The sequence below is a fragment of the Chiloscyllium plagiosum genome, unplaced genomic scaffold (assembly GCF_037043375.1).
Source record: "Chiloscyllium plagiosum isolate Xiang-an unplaced genomic scaffold, Cpla_swu_hap1 HiC_scaffold_53Y, whole genome shotgun sequence".
NCBI lineage: Eukaryota > Metazoa > Chordata > Chondrichthyes > Orectolobiformes > Hemiscylliidae > Chiloscyllium > Chiloscyllium plagiosum.
Genome location: NW_028270192.1, coordinates 11,144,484 through 11,162,958, shown reverse-complemented (window position 1 = coordinate 11,162,958; position 18,475 = coordinate 11,144,484). Strand labels below are relative to the sequence as shown.

General features: G+C 44.3%; 2 non-coding genes across 2 annotated transcripts; both read right to left on the bottom strand.

The window, feature by feature from the left end:
* Positions 1 to 9,744: 9,744 nt before the first annotated feature.
* On the bottom strand, positions 9,745 to 9,817 carry trnar-ucg (transfer RNA arginine (anticodon UCG)). The gene has a single exon. It is a non-coding gene; the product is annotated as a tRNA-Arg (tRNA).
* Positions 9,818 to 10,660: 843 nt separating this feature from the next.
* On the bottom strand, positions 10,661 to 10,733 carry trnar-ucg (transfer RNA arginine (anticodon UCG)). Its single transcript has one exon. It is a non-coding gene; the product is annotated as a tRNA-Arg (tRNA).
* Positions 10,734 to 18,475: the final 7,742 nt, after the last annotated feature.

Sequence of the window (18,475 nt, the reverse complement as noted above, 5' to 3'; positions counted from 1 at the left end):
CAACCTGAACTGTACGCAGTATTCCAAATGTGGCTGAACCAAAGTCTTATACAAGTGTAACATGACCTATTAACTCTTGTACTCAATACCCCGTCCGATGAAGGAAAGCATGCCATGTGCCTTCTTGACCACTCTACTGACCTGTGTTGCCATCTACAGGGAACAATGGCCCTGAACACCCAGATCTCTCTGTACATCAATTTTCCAGGGACTTTTCCATTTACTGTATAGTTCACTCTTGAATTGGATCTTCCAAAATGCATCTCCTCAAATTTGTCTGGCTTGAATTCCATCTGCAATTTCTCTGCATGACTCTTCAATCTATCCTTATTCTGCTGTATTCTCTGACAGTCCCCTTCACTATCTGCAAACTTGCTAATGAGACATCTATACCTTCCTGGAAATCATTTTGTATATCACAAAGAACAGTGGTCCCAATATGGATCCCTGTGGAACCACTGTCACATATCTCCATTTTCAGGAAGTCCCTTCCAACTGCTACTCTCTGTCTCCTGTTGCCCGGCCAGTTCTCTACCGATTTAGCTCAAGCACCCTGGACTCCATGTGACTTCACCTTCTCCATCTGCGTACTTTATCAAAAGCCTGGCTAAAGTTCATGCATTCTTCCCCTCATCAATCAACTTTGTCACCTTTTCAAAAAATTCTATTCGGTTTGTAAGACATGACCTTCCCTGCACAAAACCATGTTGCCTCTCACTGATTAGCCCATTTTCTTCCAAATGGAAATATATCCTAATCCTCAGTATCTTCTCCAGTAACTTCCCTGTCACTGACAACAGACTCACAGGTCTGTAATTACTGGATTATTCCTGCTAACCTGCTTAAACAAGAGGAAACCAATAGCAATTCTCCAGTACTCCAGGTCCTCACCCGTGTTCAATGATATTGCAAAGGTATTTGTTAAAACCTCGGTAATTTCCTCTCTCACTTCCCTCAGAAACATGGGATAGATCCGATCCAGACCTGGAGACTAACCCACCTTTATGCCTTTTTGAATACCCAACACTTCCTCCCTCCTTATGCCAGCTTGACCGAGAGTAATAAAATATCTATCCCTGACAGTTACATCCACCATATCCCTATCCTTGGTGAACAGCGTTGCCAGGTACTCAATAAGAATTTCACCCATTTTCCCTGACTGCACGCAAAAGGTTCCTCCTTTGTCCTGAGTGAGCCAATACTTTGTCTAGTACCCTCTTGCTCATTATATCTGAATGAAGGCACTTTCCTTAACCCTGCTCACTGAGGATATCTCATGACCCCTCTTAGGCCTCTTAACTCATCGTTTCAGATTGGCAGTACATTCCTGATGTTCTTTCAAAAGTTCGTCTGTCTTCAGTTACCTAGACCTTAAGTACGCATCCCTTTTCCTCTTTTCACCTGGTATCCATGGTTCCTTTGTCTTGCCATTTCTATCGCTCATTTTCCAGGAACATCCTCTCTCCTGAACGCTAATCAACCTTTCTTTAAAAACCACCCACATATTGAATATGGATATACGTTCAAAACACCTGTTCCCAGTCTGCATTCCCCAGCTACAGCCTAATGTTTATATAGTTGGCCTTCCACCAATTTAGTCCTCTTCCTTTAGGACCACTCGTCTTTCGTGAGAAGTCGACCGAATCTGTCGCATTTACTCTCAATGAAACTGCTTCTGCATTTTTATTTTTGATCTTTTCATCTGAAGAGTAGTTTCTACTTGCATTCGAGCATTCACAGATTGCAAAAAGACCTTTCAGCCCATCATGCAGTGCGGCTCATCAGGCATCCATCTGGACTAGACCCAGATACCAGCTTTGACACATAACCTTGTGTGTTCTGATGCTCCCAGTGTAAAAGTCAATGAGATTCTCCTTGTGATCTTAAATGACACAGAAATGGGACCGACGTTTGGCCTGTTCACAGTGTCTTGTAACCCCATTGACGAACACATCTCCTTTTTCACCCACAGAGGGAGACAAACAGACACGTTCCCTGTGAGGGTCAAAGGTTTCAGGATTATATCCGCTCTTTGTGCTTCACTTGAGCCCTTTGTCTTCACACACAAGGTTCTCTGACAAAAGGCAGCTTTAGGTGGAACACAAGCCAGTTGCACAGTCAATGAGAGACGTTGAGGTGAGCTGGAATTGAAAATGGGCAATGGGTCCAGGTGCAACTCTCAAATTCAAAAGCACAGTGATCCAATCGCTGCAGCTCCTCAGAACCTGACATAACATGACCTTTCACAAACCTCTCTGGCAATGAGGTGCAATGGACCCAAAGGCAACATTCAAATTCAAAAACACTTGGATGGAATCCGTGCAGCTCCTCAGAACCAGGCAAATCAGGACGTGTTACACACCTCTGTGGCAATGAGCTGCAATGGACCCAACTGCAATTTACAAATTCAAAAAAAAACCCACTGATCCCATTCCTACAGATCCTCAGAAGCTGACAAAACAGGACCTACCATCCACTTACCTGGCAATGAAATGCAATGGGCCCAAATGCAACTTCCAATTTCAAAAGCACGCCAATGAATCCCTGCACCTCCTGGAGAACACAGACAAGGTAAGGGCATGCAACAAGGTAAAAACAATGACTGCAGATGCTGGAAACCAGAGGGTAGATCAGAGTGGTACTGGAAAAGCACAACAGTTCAGGCTGCATCCGAGGAGCAGGAAAAATCGACGTGTCGGGCAAAAGGCTTTCATCAGGAATACAGGCAGAGTGCCTGAAGGGGTGGAGAGGTGAGACATGCCACAGGGAACCCGCACAACTCGAGCCGACAACTTCCTGATCCGAAGTTAGGACGCGTTATCCATTACTCCACTAGACCAATGAACGTGCAATGAGCCCACAGCTTGCCAACATGGAATGTAAACACGGACATTGGGGAGAGAAAGCATTCACAAGGTGAACAACCCGCTGAGATAATCCCCGTCACTGCTTCACTTGGAAGTCCCCACTTTGTGAAGCAGTGCCTTTCAGTGCAAAAGGAAAGACATCTGTTCACAGGTGCCTACTTCGGGGTCGCCTGCTCCTCTGCTGGACGTTTCCAGCGTTTTATTCACAAGTCACTGCGCGATTTCACGATCCACTCCAGTGAAATGTACTTCCATACTTGGCGTCATGGTCTCTTCCAGTCGTGAAGAAATTCCGCGAGAAAGCTCCAGTTATTTCTAGCCCCGGGATCTGGAATCAGACGAGTTGAATGACGCGTTTATAGATGGCGCCACTTCACCCCCACCCATCGCCTGAGAACGAGCCCTTGTTCTGTACCTTCCGTCAGTGTTACTCCTGAACAACATCAATTTATCAAAATCCACTTTCTTCACGTTGAAACCCAGGGCGATAACATGAACTGTTTGGAAACTTGGAGAGAGAAGCATTGTTGCCGAAGGTGGGTATAACCCAAAGGACAGAGACAGGGTGCTCCAGTTTCCTCCCACAATCTAAAGATGTGCAGGTCAGGTGAATTGGCAGTGCTAACTTTCACACAGTGTTAGGTGCGTTAGTCAGGTGTAAATATAGGGTAGGGGAATGGGTTTGGGAGGGTTTCTCTTCGGAGGGGCAGTGTGGACTTGTGGGCCAAAGGGCATGTTTCCACACTTAAGGGAATCTAAACTAAAAAAATGACTGTGTGTAAGTCAGGTCAGAAAGGTTACAGTCAGCAGCACGGGGGTGGGTTGGGGTGGGGTGGGGTGGGGTGGGGTGGGGTGGGGGGTGGGGGGTGGGGGGGATCCCTGCTTAAGAGTCCGAATTTGCATCGCCCAGACTTGGATACGATTCCCAGTCAGGGAAGGAACATTTATCTCTCTTTGTGTGAATTACCTGAATGAGAATGCGTTCCTCGTTGCGCATAAAAGACGCATGTGGTTTCTGCCAGAATCAGTCCAGTGATTATTTGCATCGATCTATAGAACATAGAACATAGAAAAATACAGCGCAGTACAGGCCCTTTGGCCCTCGATGTTGCGCCGATCCAAGCCCACCTAACCTACACCAGCCCACTATCCTCCATATGACTATCCAATGCCCGTTTAAATGCCCATAATGAGGGAGAGTCCACCACTGCTACTGGCAGGGCATTCCATGAACTCACGACTCGCTGAGTAAAGAATCCACCCCTAACATCTGTCCTATACCTACCCCCCCCCCTTAATTTAAAGCTATGCCCCCTCGTAATAGCTGACTCCATACGTGGAAAAAGGTTCTCATGGTCAACCCTATCTAAACCCCTAATCATCTTGTACACCTCTATCAAGTCACCCCTAAACCTTCTTTTCTCCAATGAAAACAGCCTCAAGTGCCTCAGCCTTTCCTCATACGATCTTCCTACCATACCAGGCAACATCCTGGTAAACCTCCTCTGCACCCGTTCCAGATGCCTCCACATCCTTCCGAAAGTGTGGCGACCAGAACTGCACACAATACTCCAGATGCGGCCGCACCAGAGTCTTATACAACTGCAACATGACCTCAGGGCTCCGGAACTCAATTCCTCTACCAATAAAAGCCAGTACGCCATATGCTTTCTTCACCGCACTATTTACCTGGGTGGCAACTTTCAGAGATCTGTGTACATGGACACCAAGATCCCTCTGCTCATCCACACTACCAAGTCTCCGACCATTAGCCCAGTACCCCGTCTTTTTGTTACTCTTACCAAAGTGAATCACCTCATACTTACTTACATTGAACTCCATTTGCCACCTTTCTGCCCAGCTCTGCAACTTATCTATATCCTGCTGTAACCTGACACATCCTTCCTCACTGTCAACAACTCCACTGACTTTCGTATCATCCGCAAACTTGCTCAGCCAACCTTCTAGCCCCTCCTCCGACTCATTTATAAGAATGACAAACAGCAATGGTCCCAAAACAGATCCTTGCGGAACACCGCTAGTAACTGCACTCCAAGATGAACCTTTACCATCAACTACTACCCTCTGTCTTCTTCCAGCCAGCCAATTCCTAATCCAAACCTCCAACTCACCCTCAATGCCATACCTCCGTATTTTGTGCAGTAGCCAACCATGGGGAACCTTATCAAACGCCTTACTAAAATCCATATACACCACATCTACCGCTTTACCCTCGTCTACCTCCTTAGTCACCTTCTCAAAGAATTCAATAAGGTTTGTGAGGCACGACCTGCCCTTCACAAAATCATGCTGACTATCCTTGATCACATTATTCCTATCCAGATGTTCATAAATCCTATCCCTTACAATTCTCTCTAAGACTTTGCCCACAACAGAAGTGAGACACACTGACCTATAGTTACTAGGGTTATCCCTACTCCCCTTCTTGAACAAGGGAACCACATTTGCTATCCTCCAGTCTACTGGCACTATTCCTGTAGACAATGAGGACATAAAAATCAAGGCCAATGGCTCTGCAGTCTACTCCTCCTTTGTTTCCCAGAGAATCCTAGGATAAATGCCATCAGGCCCAGGGGACTTATCTATTTTCACCCTTTCCAGAATTTCCAACACCTCTTCCCTACATACCTCAAAGCCGTCCATTCTAATGAATTGTGAGTCAATATTCACATCGGCAACAATGTCCTGTTCCTGAGTGAATACTGACGAAAAGTATTCATTCAGTGTCTCCCCAATCTCTTCAGCCTCCACACGCAACTTCCCACTAGTATCCTTGACTGGACCTATTCCTACCCTAGTCATTCTTTTATTCCTGACATACCTATAGAAAGCCTTAGGGTTTTGCCTAATCCTACCAACTAAGGACCTTGCTGCTCTTAGCTCTCTCTGCAGTTCCTTCCTGGCTACATTATAACTCTCAATTGCCCCAACTGAACCTTCACACCTCATCTTTACATAGGCCGCCCTCTTCCATTTAACAAGGGATTCCAATTCCTTATTAAACCACGGCTCCCTCACACGACCCTTTCCTCCCTGCCTGACAGGTACATACTTATCACGGACACTCAATAGTTGCTCCTTGAACAAGCTCCACATATCAATTACGCCCTTGTCTTGAACCCTACTTTTCCAAGCCACGCATCCTAGGTCGTGCCTCACCGAATCATAATTTCCCTGCCCCCAGCTATACCTCTTGCCCTGCAGTGCACACTTATCCCTCTCCATCACTAGAGTAAAACTCACAGAATTGTGGTCACTGTCCCCAAAGTGCTCACCTACCTCCAATTCTCACACCTGGCCTGGAATCTCGAAGGACACTGGCAGCAGATACAGGGGGAACCTATCAGTGGAAACCCCCTTCCAATCATCTCACCGTTCTGAGTTGGAAATGTACCGATGTCCCTTCAGTATCGCTGGTTCTAAATCCTGGACCTCCCTCCCTCCAGAGCGGTATCATGGCTGCACAACCCCGCTGAGGAATTCAAGTGTTCGGGAAAGTAAGGCATTACCTGCATCTCTGGGGTAATTAGGGATGGGCAGTGAGTCCCATTCCATTGAGTGACAGCGACATCCCAGGAATGCGTTTCTAATAGTGATAGGGTCTATTTGGACACCTGCAATCGGCCGGGTTGAAATTGAGAAGTGGAGTGGGGAAGTGAAATAAAAATGCACCGTGCTATGGACTAGGCCAGACTGCTCAAAACGTTCTTAAGCAGGCAGCCCAGTCCATAACTTTGCAATTTGTATCGGTAAGTGTACAGTTACAATTACCCAGATTAAGTTAGCGAAGTTGACTACCAGGTTTAATTCACAAAATTACACAATGAAACACGAACAACACAATTAGGAACCCCTACAGAACTCAGTCTATCCAAATTTGACCTAAGTGTGCAGTTCCGAATATCCACAACAGTCCCAATAAGCAGACCCCCTTTAAAACAGAGTACACAAAAAGGTCAAATGGTTCCAGGTTGAGGTTAGAAGGGCAGAAGAGAGAGTTTCCACTCAGCTCACTGTTGAACTTCCAACCAGTTCTGGACTGCACTGTACTGCTCAGCGAGAACTCACCACATCCACGGATGACTTCTCAGACATGACCACTTTGGCCTGAAGTCTCATCTGTTTATATATAAACAAAAGGCTTCTCAAAACCCTTTTCATCCCTGTACCAACCCGGTCTCATCGTAAGCCTGACCTGCTTTGTTATCCATCTGAAAAAATAAATCATGGACAGGGTATGCTTGAGAGAAGGAACAACTTTTGGCAAAAAAGGGACCAGGTTTATGACAACAGCAAAGATGACTGGGAGGCATGAGGCAGGATGTGAGGTGGAGCTGGTGGTACAAGGCTCAGTGTCGGTGTTCATGGGTCAGCCTTCACTGCACACTGTTTACACTGCCTCAAACACCACCCCTGGCCAATTCACCTCAATGACCCTGTTCCTCTTGGTGTGAGGTTCCCAGAGTGTGTATTAATATGATTAAGGGAGGCCAAGAGGTTGAACACATCCTCTTTCCCCTATCAGTTTAGACAGATCGAAAGAATCATGTTGAAGCCAATGCAAAAGGAGATTGTCTTTTTTTCTGTCCATTTTCAGTGGAGAATGTTCAGCTGTGAACTGTTTTTGCAAAAGTGGAGGTTGATTGCAATTCTCACTGAGCAACATTGATACAGAAAACACATTTTGGAGTGAGTGACTAGGTGGTTACAGGACTGCACCTATCGGTAAGTGAAGCTGCTCACGTCCCGGTGCTGTGATTTAGTTGGTTAATGCACCTGCGAAGTAGATAGGGGGGTTTTTCCGTTCAGATCTGCGTGGTGATTGCTTATTGTGTTAATGGGTCGCTGTGTCAACTTGTTGCAAGTGTGTGATCTCCGATCACAAACAATTCCGCATCCTGTTTGAGTCGGTGATCCGGCTTATGTTTCCTGGTTTAATTCCACGAGTGAATTTTATTTCTCTCGAACTATTAATTCAGTTTATTTCAGTTGTTTCACAAGCATTTCTGCTTCCGCTCCTCTTTTACTCCGCCCCACCCCCAGCCCCGCTTCATTCCCAGTTTGGTGGAAATGACGAGGTGAGGCAGGAGACACTGCAGACTTGCTGGGGAATGATCTGGTAATGGCACAGACACCTCGAGCCGATCCCCCCGATTCTCTGCTGTCACCGTTCTTTCATTTCACACCCACAGTAAATACATCATTGTGCTCCTATAGTTGGCCTGTAATTATGCTCGTTTTCCTGATAGATTAGGAATTCTATTTTGATTTCGAAAGGGTCATAAGATATTGAGGAGGAAATGTCTCCTGACCTCAGGTCGGAGGGACAGACATATTAATCGGAGCACGTGAGTTCAGTTCTACACAGTCCAGCTAGGGTGGAGAAAGCCACTCAGCAGCTCCACTCTCAAACTGTCTCCTAATGTCAGGCTTGTGAAGAACAGAGATGGGAAATGAGGGATATGGACAGACAGAGAGTCGGAGAATGTGGAGGAGGGTCAGATGGATACACAGAGAAAGAGACACAAATGGATGCACATGTTGACGTAAACACTAAAAGGACTAATTCTCCTTTTGACATAGTTAAAAATCACACAACACCAGGTTATAGTCCAACAAGTTTAATTAGAAGCACACCAGCTTTCGGAACGACGCTCTTTCATCAGGTGACATGGCTGCGAACTGACAGAAACGAAACGACAAAAAAGGTAAACATTTAAGCACAATCTTTCAGCAGCTCAGGGCAATGGAAACAGCATTACAGCCGATAGAGTCCTTTTGAATTTGTAACGCTGTAAGCTCATGAGAGATTTTGATAAACATTCTGACAGATAAATCTGATCATTTTCCCGGCAATATTACATAGAAATGTAAAACTAACCTGGTTCTGTCGGCTCTGAAACACTAACCCTGCTTCTCTCCACAGATGTTGCCGGGCCTGCTGAGTTTCTCTATCATTTCTTGTTTTTTTTTTATTTCGGATTTCCAGCATCTGCAGCTCTTTGTTTTATGTTAACCTTATTAACGTTTGGGACAAATCCAATGAACTTGCAGGTTTGGAAAATTGGTCAGAAATACTGTTACCACGATATGTTTACGGAACAAAACACCCATTCCCTGACAGGGATTAGAACCGGTGCGGCGGTGAGAGCACCGAATCTGAACCAGGAGGTAACATGAGAAGGTGAGAGAAGCATTCGCATTTATTCTCAGTGAAACCGCTTTTGTCTTTTTCTTTATGATTTTTTTTATCTGCCCATTAGTTTAAATTTGTCTTTGAACTTTTGCAGAATGGGAAACGACCATTCAGTGTATCGTGCAGTGCGTCTCAAAGACATCCATCTATTCTGGCCCCAGTTTCCAGGTCTTGACCCATAACATTGCTGTGATCTTACATGGCACAACAATGGGACTGAAGTTTGAAATGGTCACACTGTGTTGTGCCCCCCTTGACGAACACTTACTTATTTTCACCCACAGAGAGAGACACACAAACTCATACCCTGGGTGGGGCAAAGATGTCAGGATTATACTCGCCCCTTGTGCTTCACTGTTGTCCTCCAACCCCACATACATGCTTCTAGACTTTTAGGTGTAATTCAAGCCAGTTGGACAGACAATGAGAGATGCTGCGGTGAGCTGGAATTTAAAACGGTCAACAGATCCAGTTGCAGCTTTTAAATATCAAAACGTACTGTTCCAATCCGTGCAGCTCCACAGACGCTGACATAACAGGAGCTGTCATACATCGGTCTGACAATGAGCTGCATCGGGATGAAATGCAACTTTCAAATTCATAAAAGCACGAACATAATCCCAGCACCTCCAAACGGAAATGCAACAGGAAACATGCGCTCGAGCCAGGTAGGACTCGAACCTACAATCTTCTGATCCGAAGTCAGACGCGTTATCCATTACGCCACTGGCCCAACTCGCACAGACCGCTCTCCCAGGTTGTCAGTATGTAATGTAAACATGGACTTCGGGCGGAAAGGGCATTCCCAAGCAGAAAGATGTGAAAGAACCTCCATCTTACCCTGCCCTTAGCCGTAGTCAGCAGGATTCGGAACCCCAAATATAAACGCCCCAGGATGTCAAGTTCCTGAAGAAGGGCTCATGCTCGAAACGTCGATTCTCCTGCTCCTTGGATGCTGCCTGACCTGCTGTGCTTTTCCAGCAACACATTTTCAACATCGATGTAATCACTCAGCTACGACTATCGTACCACGTCACGTGGTTGCCTTTCCGGGTCGCTCTGTCTGTGGAGCTGAGGGACAGTGAAAAATTATTGCATGTGTTTGAATTCAATGACCTAAGCTTCCAAAAGGTGTAAATATCGATGCATTGTGTGTGTGAGTGTATCATCCTGATAGATGGAATATACATTCAGATAAAAACCAAATCATAAGTAGCAGGAAAAATTCAGCAGGTCTGGCAGCATCTGCACAGATTGAACCAGAGACATGGGTTCGGAATTTCGCCAGAACTTTCCGAGAATTCCGTTTTCTCCCACAGTTTCTCCCACACCTGCTGAGTTTCCTCAGCATTTCCTGTTATTGTTTCAGATTCCCAACATCCACAGTCATTTGCGTTAGCCATAAAAACAACACACAAACACATATTTTTCTGGCCCCATTAAAAACCCGGCGCTGTGGAGGAAAGTGAGAGCAGTGACAGCTTCGACCGTGAGGGATCTGCGCAGCAAACGTACGAATCCAATCCCTGCACCTACGCGCAAATGAAAATGAGTGCACAAGCCAGAGAATGCCAAACGAGCCAGGTAGGACTCAAACCTACAATCTTCTGATCCGAAGTCAGACGCGTTATCCATTACGCCACTGGCCCAATGCGCTTGGCCGCCCTCAAGAGCTTTTGAACAATCAGCAGAGATTATCACATTCATGCTTCACTTTGATGGCTCCCCTTTGGGAAGCAGTGCCTTTCACTGACAAAGGAAAGATATTTGCCCTCACGTGTCTGCTTCAGGGTCTCTTGCTCCTGTGCTGGAAGTTTCCACTGTTTTATTCACAGTCAGTATGCGGGTTTCGGTTCCACCCCAGTGAAATGTACTTTCATACATTGAATCATGGTCTAGTCTAATCGAGGCATTGACCAAATTCAGCGAGAAAGCTCTGGCCAGGGATCTGGAAAAACACGAGATATAACAAAGTTGGCAAAGCAAGTGTGAATCCGAGCTGTTCAGTGAGTGTATTGGAGATTGACACCACTTCTGACCTGAAAGAAGTGTTTCCCCGCCGGGATTGGAATCCCAAACAAAGAGATGCGAAACAAACTCCCTCTTGCGCTGCCTTCAGCCATAGGCAGCAGGATTCGAAAACGCAAAGAGAAACCGGAGCTCCCGGTCAGCGGTGCAATCACTCAGCTATACCTATAGAACCATATAACGCCTCTGCTCTTCTGAGTTTCTCTGTCTGTGGAGCTGAGGGAAGTGCATCGTTCTGCATTTGTTTGAATTCAATTACCTAAGCTTTTGAAAGATTTAAATATCGGTACAAGGTGTGTCTGGGTGTATCATTCTGGTCAATGGAATAGACATTCAGCTAAAAGCAAAAGCAGAAACTGCAGGAAAAAGATCATCCGGTCTGGCAGCATCTGTGGAGAGAGAATCAGAGACACCGTTTCAGAATTTCTACAGAACTTTATGAGAATTCCGTTTCCTCCCTCAGGTCCTGCCGCACCTGCTGAGTTTCCCTCAGCAATTCCAACAGCAGAACTTGTCATAACAATTCTCTTTATTTCAATCCGGACAACCGAGAGGCACAGATGTGCTTGCAAGGAATTATACGATCCTGGAAGGTGAAGAGGGAGGAGTGAAAGACATGTTGGGTTTAATTGAGATGTGGACCAGAGTACCCCAGTTGCTATGCTGAGGTTTGGAGGTGACATGACAAATTCTCTCAAATGCAGAGTCCCTAAATCATCAAACAAATGTGTCTGAACATGAGTACGGAATGGCTGCATATGACTTGTGAATTTACTTTTTGCATGGTGAGATTTCTACAGTAAGGCAAAGGATCCGCTTCAAGAATGATTAAGAATAATATGGTCTTGCTCTTGAGGGAGTGCAGTGAAGGTTTACCAGGCTGTTTCCGGGGATGGTGGGGCTGGCGTATGAGGAGAGATTAACTGCGTTAGGAATGTTACCTCCAGTGTTCAGACGGATGAGGAGGGAGTCTTATAGAGACTTATAAAATATAAACAGGACTAGACAGGATACATAACACATTCCTCAGAAAAGGAGACCAAAACTGCACACAATATTCTAGGTGTGGCCTCACCAAAGCGACAATGCATCCCTGCTCCTGGACTCAACCTCTCACAATGAAGGCTAATATACCATCTCTTCGTCAAGCAGTAAAGCTACATTGCATGAAAGCACATTACCTGAAATGCACTTGAGCATCTTCCAACGACCAGAGCATGCTGGTGACCTCTGACAACCAAAGTGGTTTCAAGGCAATATGATGTGCTTACATGGCAATAGACGCATAAATGTATATGCAGTTACATAATTAAACACACGCGCTGCTGTAGAAAATCACTGCAGGCAGACCTAGAGCATTAATCAGTTTATTGCACGATGCACCATGGGGACACACTCCTTCCGAAGAGAGGCTCAGTAGAACTCCGAACTACTGCAGGAAATTACAGGATTATAGAGAAAACAAAGACAATGTCTCCAATTTTGAATATTCGAGTGATAGCAGCTGCTCTCCAGTCTGCAGGAATGTTTACAATCCTGACAGTGAATGCATTCTCTACTGCTGGAACCACTTTGTGAAGTACGCTTGGATGTCGATTATCAGGCTCTGGGGGTTGATCCACCGTCCATCCCCGCAATTTTCAAAGCAACATTTCTTTACTAATATTGATCAGCCTCAGTTCTCCCACTCAGTAAAATTTGCATTCTCCAACATTTCTGGTATCTGATTTGTGTCCGAGAGGGTTAGAGTTGCACATCACAGAGACAGGGCTTTGGCCCAAACAGATCCATGCCAAACAAATTATCCTACCACGATAATCTTATTTCCCTGCACTTGACCCTTTATTCATCTGAACCATTCCTGCGCATGTATTTGTCCAAATACCTTTTAAATATGGTTAATGTTTCTCCCTCAACCACTTCCACTGGCAGCTCATTCCATATGCTTAACAGTCTTAGTGTATAAAAGTTGGCCCTCAGGTTCCCTTATATTATTACCATCCTAACCTTAGACTGATTCCTTCCAGTCCTGGCATACCCAACGCTGGGAAACTACTGAGTGCATGCCTCTCATGGTCGTTTACATTTCTATAAGATACCCCGTAAATCTCCTACCCTTTAAATGTAAATTTAAAGTTTCAGCAACCGAGTCTCCGCATCAACGATCTCACTCCCCATTTTGATTAAAAAGTTCTAGCGTGTCCTGGTTGCTCGTCCCCAAGGGATCTGCTCCAGTTAGATTAGCAATGATTAACTTCCCATTACACAGCATCCAGTGTAAGATGGCCTTCTTTCTAGTTGGTTTCCGCACGTATTGGTCAAGGAAACCATCCCACATACAATCCAGAAATTCCTCCTCTCCACCATTGTAACTACATTGATCAGTCCAGTCGATGTGCAGTTAACATCATGCATGATCACCAAAATACCCTTATCACATGCATCTCTAATTTCCTGTTTACTGCCATTCCCAACATCACTCCTGCAGTTTGGGGGTGTGCATGTGACAGAGCTGGTATCCTTAAAAGAGATGAACATACCTACACGACAAGGAATGGAGACATTTCGCTCAAATGTTGACCTTGATTTGATGCTAATTAGTCTTATCCGCTTTCAATGAGTTGTTTCATAATCCTACAGCTGCCAGTTTAAGGTGATGAGCTAGAATAAGCGTGCACTTGCTTTCTCAATAGATTGATATCAGACGCGTATTGTTGACGTTTTCACCATCAGTGTAATGTCAGTGCTTCTCCAGCAGATGGCAGTGAGGACTGATAGTCGCTTCTCCTATCAACATATTCAGGCCTGTTGTGACACACTGCTGGTCCAATTGAGACTTAATTGCCGGTTTTCTTAGTCACGTCACAACCATTGCACAAAGCGGTATTAGATGTTTTTGAAAGACATGACGTAAAGCAGGCATGCTTAAGTATTACTGACCCATAGGCTTTATCATTAGTCGGTATAGAATCCATGTAGGTGAAGGTCAGAAATACCATGGGAAAGACATCTCTGCTGGAATATATGTTAGAATCATGGAATCATGAAGAAAGCATGACAGAGATCAGAAGATAATGAAGCATGGAAAGAAAGGCAGTGTATTAATCATAGGCAAATTAATCTTCACATCAATTGACAGACAGACAGAAAGACTTTTACACTTCATAGTAAGGTCCTAGCGAGTGTTGCTGAACAAGGAGACTTGGAGTGCTGGTTCATAGCTCCTTGAAGATGGAGTCGCAGGTAGATAGGATAGTGAAGAAGGCGTTTGGTATGTTTTCCTTTATTGGTCAGAGTATTGAATGCAAGAGTTGGGAGGTCATGTTGCGGCTGTACAGGGCATTGGTTAGGCCACTGTTGGAATATTGTGTGCAATTCTGGTCTCCTTTCCATCGGAATGATGCTGTGAAACTTGAAAGGGGTTAGAAAAGATTTACAAGTATGCTGCCAGGGTTGGAGGATTTGAGAGGTTGAATAGGCTGGGGCAGTTTCCCTTGGAGCATCGGAGGCTGAGGGGTGACCTTATCGAGGTTTCCAAAATCATGAGGGGTATAGATAGGTTAAATAAACAAAGTCTTTTCTCTGGGGTTGGGAGTCCAGAACTGGAAGGCATAAGTTTATGGTGAGAGGGGAAAGATATAAAGGACACCGAAGGGGCAACTTTTTTCATGCAGAGGGTGGTACGTGTTTGGAATTAGCTGCCAGAGGAAGTGGTGGAGGCTGGTACAATTGCAATATTTAAAGGATATCTGGATAGGCATATGAATAGGAAGCGTTTGGAGGGGGATGGGTCAGGTACTGGCAGGTAGGACTAGATTGGGTTGGGATATCTGATCGGCATGGACGGGTTGGACCGAAGTGTCTGTTTCTGTGCTGTACATTCCTATGACTCTATCAGCAAAGGTAGTCACAAAGAAGAATTCAGATAGATTCCTGAAACAGTATGTCGTGGTTCAACCTGGAATCTTGATGTACTGAATCTGGTATTGTACAATGAGTCAGATTTTATACATGGTGACAGACTGAAAGATTGCCTCGGAACAGCAAAGTTTGAGCATTCATTTGGAGAGGGAGAATCTGACATCCGAAACAAACGTGCTCAGCTTATATAAGTGTAAATTGTAAACGGATGAGGGAAGAGCTTGCTGGAGTGGACCAGAAAACGGGTTTAGCAGCAAAACCCTGTGAAGAACAATGGCAATCCATTCAGAAAAACAGTTCAACGCTCACATTAATGACATAATTCAAGTGAGAAGGATAAAATCTAGGAAGGGGACGAGTGTATTATGTTTACGGAGAAAAGTTGGAAATAGCAACAAATTGAATTAAAAGGAAAACATAAAATGTGGGAAATATTTTCGGTGAGCAGGACATTCGGAATGTTTACAGAAATATCAATAAGCCAGCAAATTGGACAGGCAAATGGACGTACAAGGAATAGTGTAGGTGGGATAGGCTTCCGATCAGTCTGACAGGGCGGCGCAACATCGAGGGCCCAAGAGCCTGTACTGCGCTGTAACGTCCTATGTTCTATGTAAAGATTAATAAGGAGGGAGAAGGTAAACATCGAAAGCGAAACTACAGCTGATATTAAAGTGGACAGCAAGAGCATCCTTAAATAGAAAGAACTGAAGAGAAAAGCCAACGTGAATATAGGCCCATATCGAATGAAGCTGGGAATTCGTGACTGGGAACCACGAAATGACAGAAAAGATGAATAAATAGTCTGCACCTGCTGTGAAAGTCGCAGGCAAAGAACATTCTATAATTACGAAATAATGAAGGGCAAAAGAAACGGCGAGCAATGCAACTCAATGATTTTCACTACAAAGAAAACGTCAGAGAAATTTGCTGGAGTATTTACCGCAAAATGCACTGGAACTTATGAGGCGCAATCCAAGATAGAAAAATAAATAAGAAAAAAATGTGTTGGATGCAATAGTTGTAACTTTCCAATAATCATGAGGTTTCAGAAAAGTATTACTGGATTGGCAAAGTGACAAGGTAACACCTTTACTCAAAAAAAGTATGGACACAAAAATGTCTGACTGAGGCCATTATTGGCAAATTAACATAATTTATTGGAAAAATTGCGTCGTCTTTAATAAAGCACGTAACACCCGAGCATTTAGAAGTACATGACATGATCAAGAGGACTGAGAATGGATTTACAAAAGGGAAATCTCGCTTGATAAATGTATTAGAATTCTTTGAGAAAAAGGAGGAAATAGTGATTTTTTTTGTTTTCTGAAGACATTTGATAAGGTACCACACATAAGATTATTTAACAAGATAACAGCCTGTGGTTTCGGAGGTATTGTGTTGCCACGGAGAGAAGATTGTGGAAATCACAATCGTAAGAGTGCTTGATTACACATTTAACTTTACAGGATGTCAATCTGTAGTTGGTGGATACCACATAAGTCAGGTTCAGGGGACACAAATATTTACAAAATATTTTAACGACTTAGATGAGGGAAGTGAATGTACTGCAGATAAGTTGGCAAATGACAAAAAAGTTGTAGAGGAGGTAATTAGTGGGTATGAAGCAAAACAGTTTGCAGAGGGCTATAGATTGGAAAAGAGAGGGAACAAGAAACTTTGCATATTAATATAACGTGGTGAAGTAAATGAGAAATGCCATAATAAATGAAGGTATGAATTTTAGCAGGAACGGTAGAGCAACTGAATATTATTTACATAGAGATTGAATTCTGATATCTACAGAACAGATTTGGGAATCGTCATCACAGAATGACGAGAAGCTAGCTTTTAATTTTAACTGCAACAAAGGCAAACATAATGCTGGGCTTTGTTTAAAAACTAATGGGATATTGAGAGTTGGAACAAAAAGAAAGACCGAGCAGATAAATGCGTGGCTGAGGAGCTGTCGCAGGGGCTAGGATTCTCATTTTCCGATCATTGAGGTCTCTTCACCAACAGAAATGACATGTATAAGAGGGACAGGTTTCACTTGAATTGGAAAGGGACCAATACACTTGCAGGAAATCTTCCTCGTGGTACCCTGAAGGCTTCAACCTGGTAAGGGTGATGGTGAGACTCAACACAATAGTGAGAAAAAGGAAAAGGTTGAGGATCGTAAAATAGACACGGTGAACCATTCTAAGAGTCAAGGCAGGCAACAGTTTGGCATAAATGAGGTAAGCCTGAAAAGCAGCATTTACTTGAGTGCAAGATGCCTGATAGATGGGGCAGGTGAACCTTGGAAATGGATGGGAATGTGGGATGGGGATATCATAACCATTACAGAAAGGTGGCTCATGGATGAACAGGACTGGCCACTTAATCTTCAGGGGTGCAGATGCTATATAAAGAACAGTCGGGGTGAGGGGGGAAACAAGAGAGGAGGAGGAATGGTACTTCTGGTTCAGAAGCACATTATGGCTGGATGTTGCGAGGAAATTCCTGGGAGACTGCCCAGTGACGTTACATGGATGGAACCTAATTTTGAGAAAGGGGTGATCACCTTACTGGGAGTGTAATATAGTCCTCTCAATAGTCAATTGGAAATTCGCAAGTGAATATGTAAGGAGGTCTCAGCTATGTCTAAGCACAATCGGATTATGGTCGGCGATTTTTAACTTTTCAAACATATTTTGGGACTGTCATAGTGTTAAGGTCTTGGATGGGGAGTAATTGATGAGGTTTATGCAAGGAAAATTTCGTATTCAATATATGGAAGCACCTACTAGAGGTTGTGGAATGCTTGAACATCTGTTGCGATACGGAGCAGGATAATTGACTGAGATGTCCTGGGGGGCAGACGTCGGAGCAAGTAATCGTAATCGCATTAGTTTGAAAACCGTTATGAAAAAGGATAGAATTGATTAAAAAATGAATGTTTCAAAGTGGAGTGAGGCCAGGTTTGACGGTGTCTGACAGGAACTTTGAAAATCTGGTTGGGGTGGAGATAGCGGGCTATTCGCTGGAAAAGGGACGGTTGGGAATTGGGAAGCACTTAAACATGAGATCATGAGAGTTCAGTGATGGTATGTTCCTGTTTGTGTGAAGGGCAAATCTCGTCGGTGCAGGGAAAGCAGTATGACAAGAGAAATCGAGACTCTGGTAATGAAATAGGAGATATATATATCAGGTGTAAACAGCTGGGATCGAGTGAATCCGGAAAAGGATATAAGGGCAGTCGGAAATCACGAGGGTCAAAAATGGGCATGAAGTCACTTTGTCAAATAGAGTTAACAAAAATCCCAAACGATTCCATTAATGCAGTAAGGGTACAAAAATAACCAAGGAGACAATGCAGCCGCTTAAAGACCAACATAGCTGTCTATGTGTGAGACCACAAGAGATGGATGAGACACTGAGCAAATATTTTGCATTAATA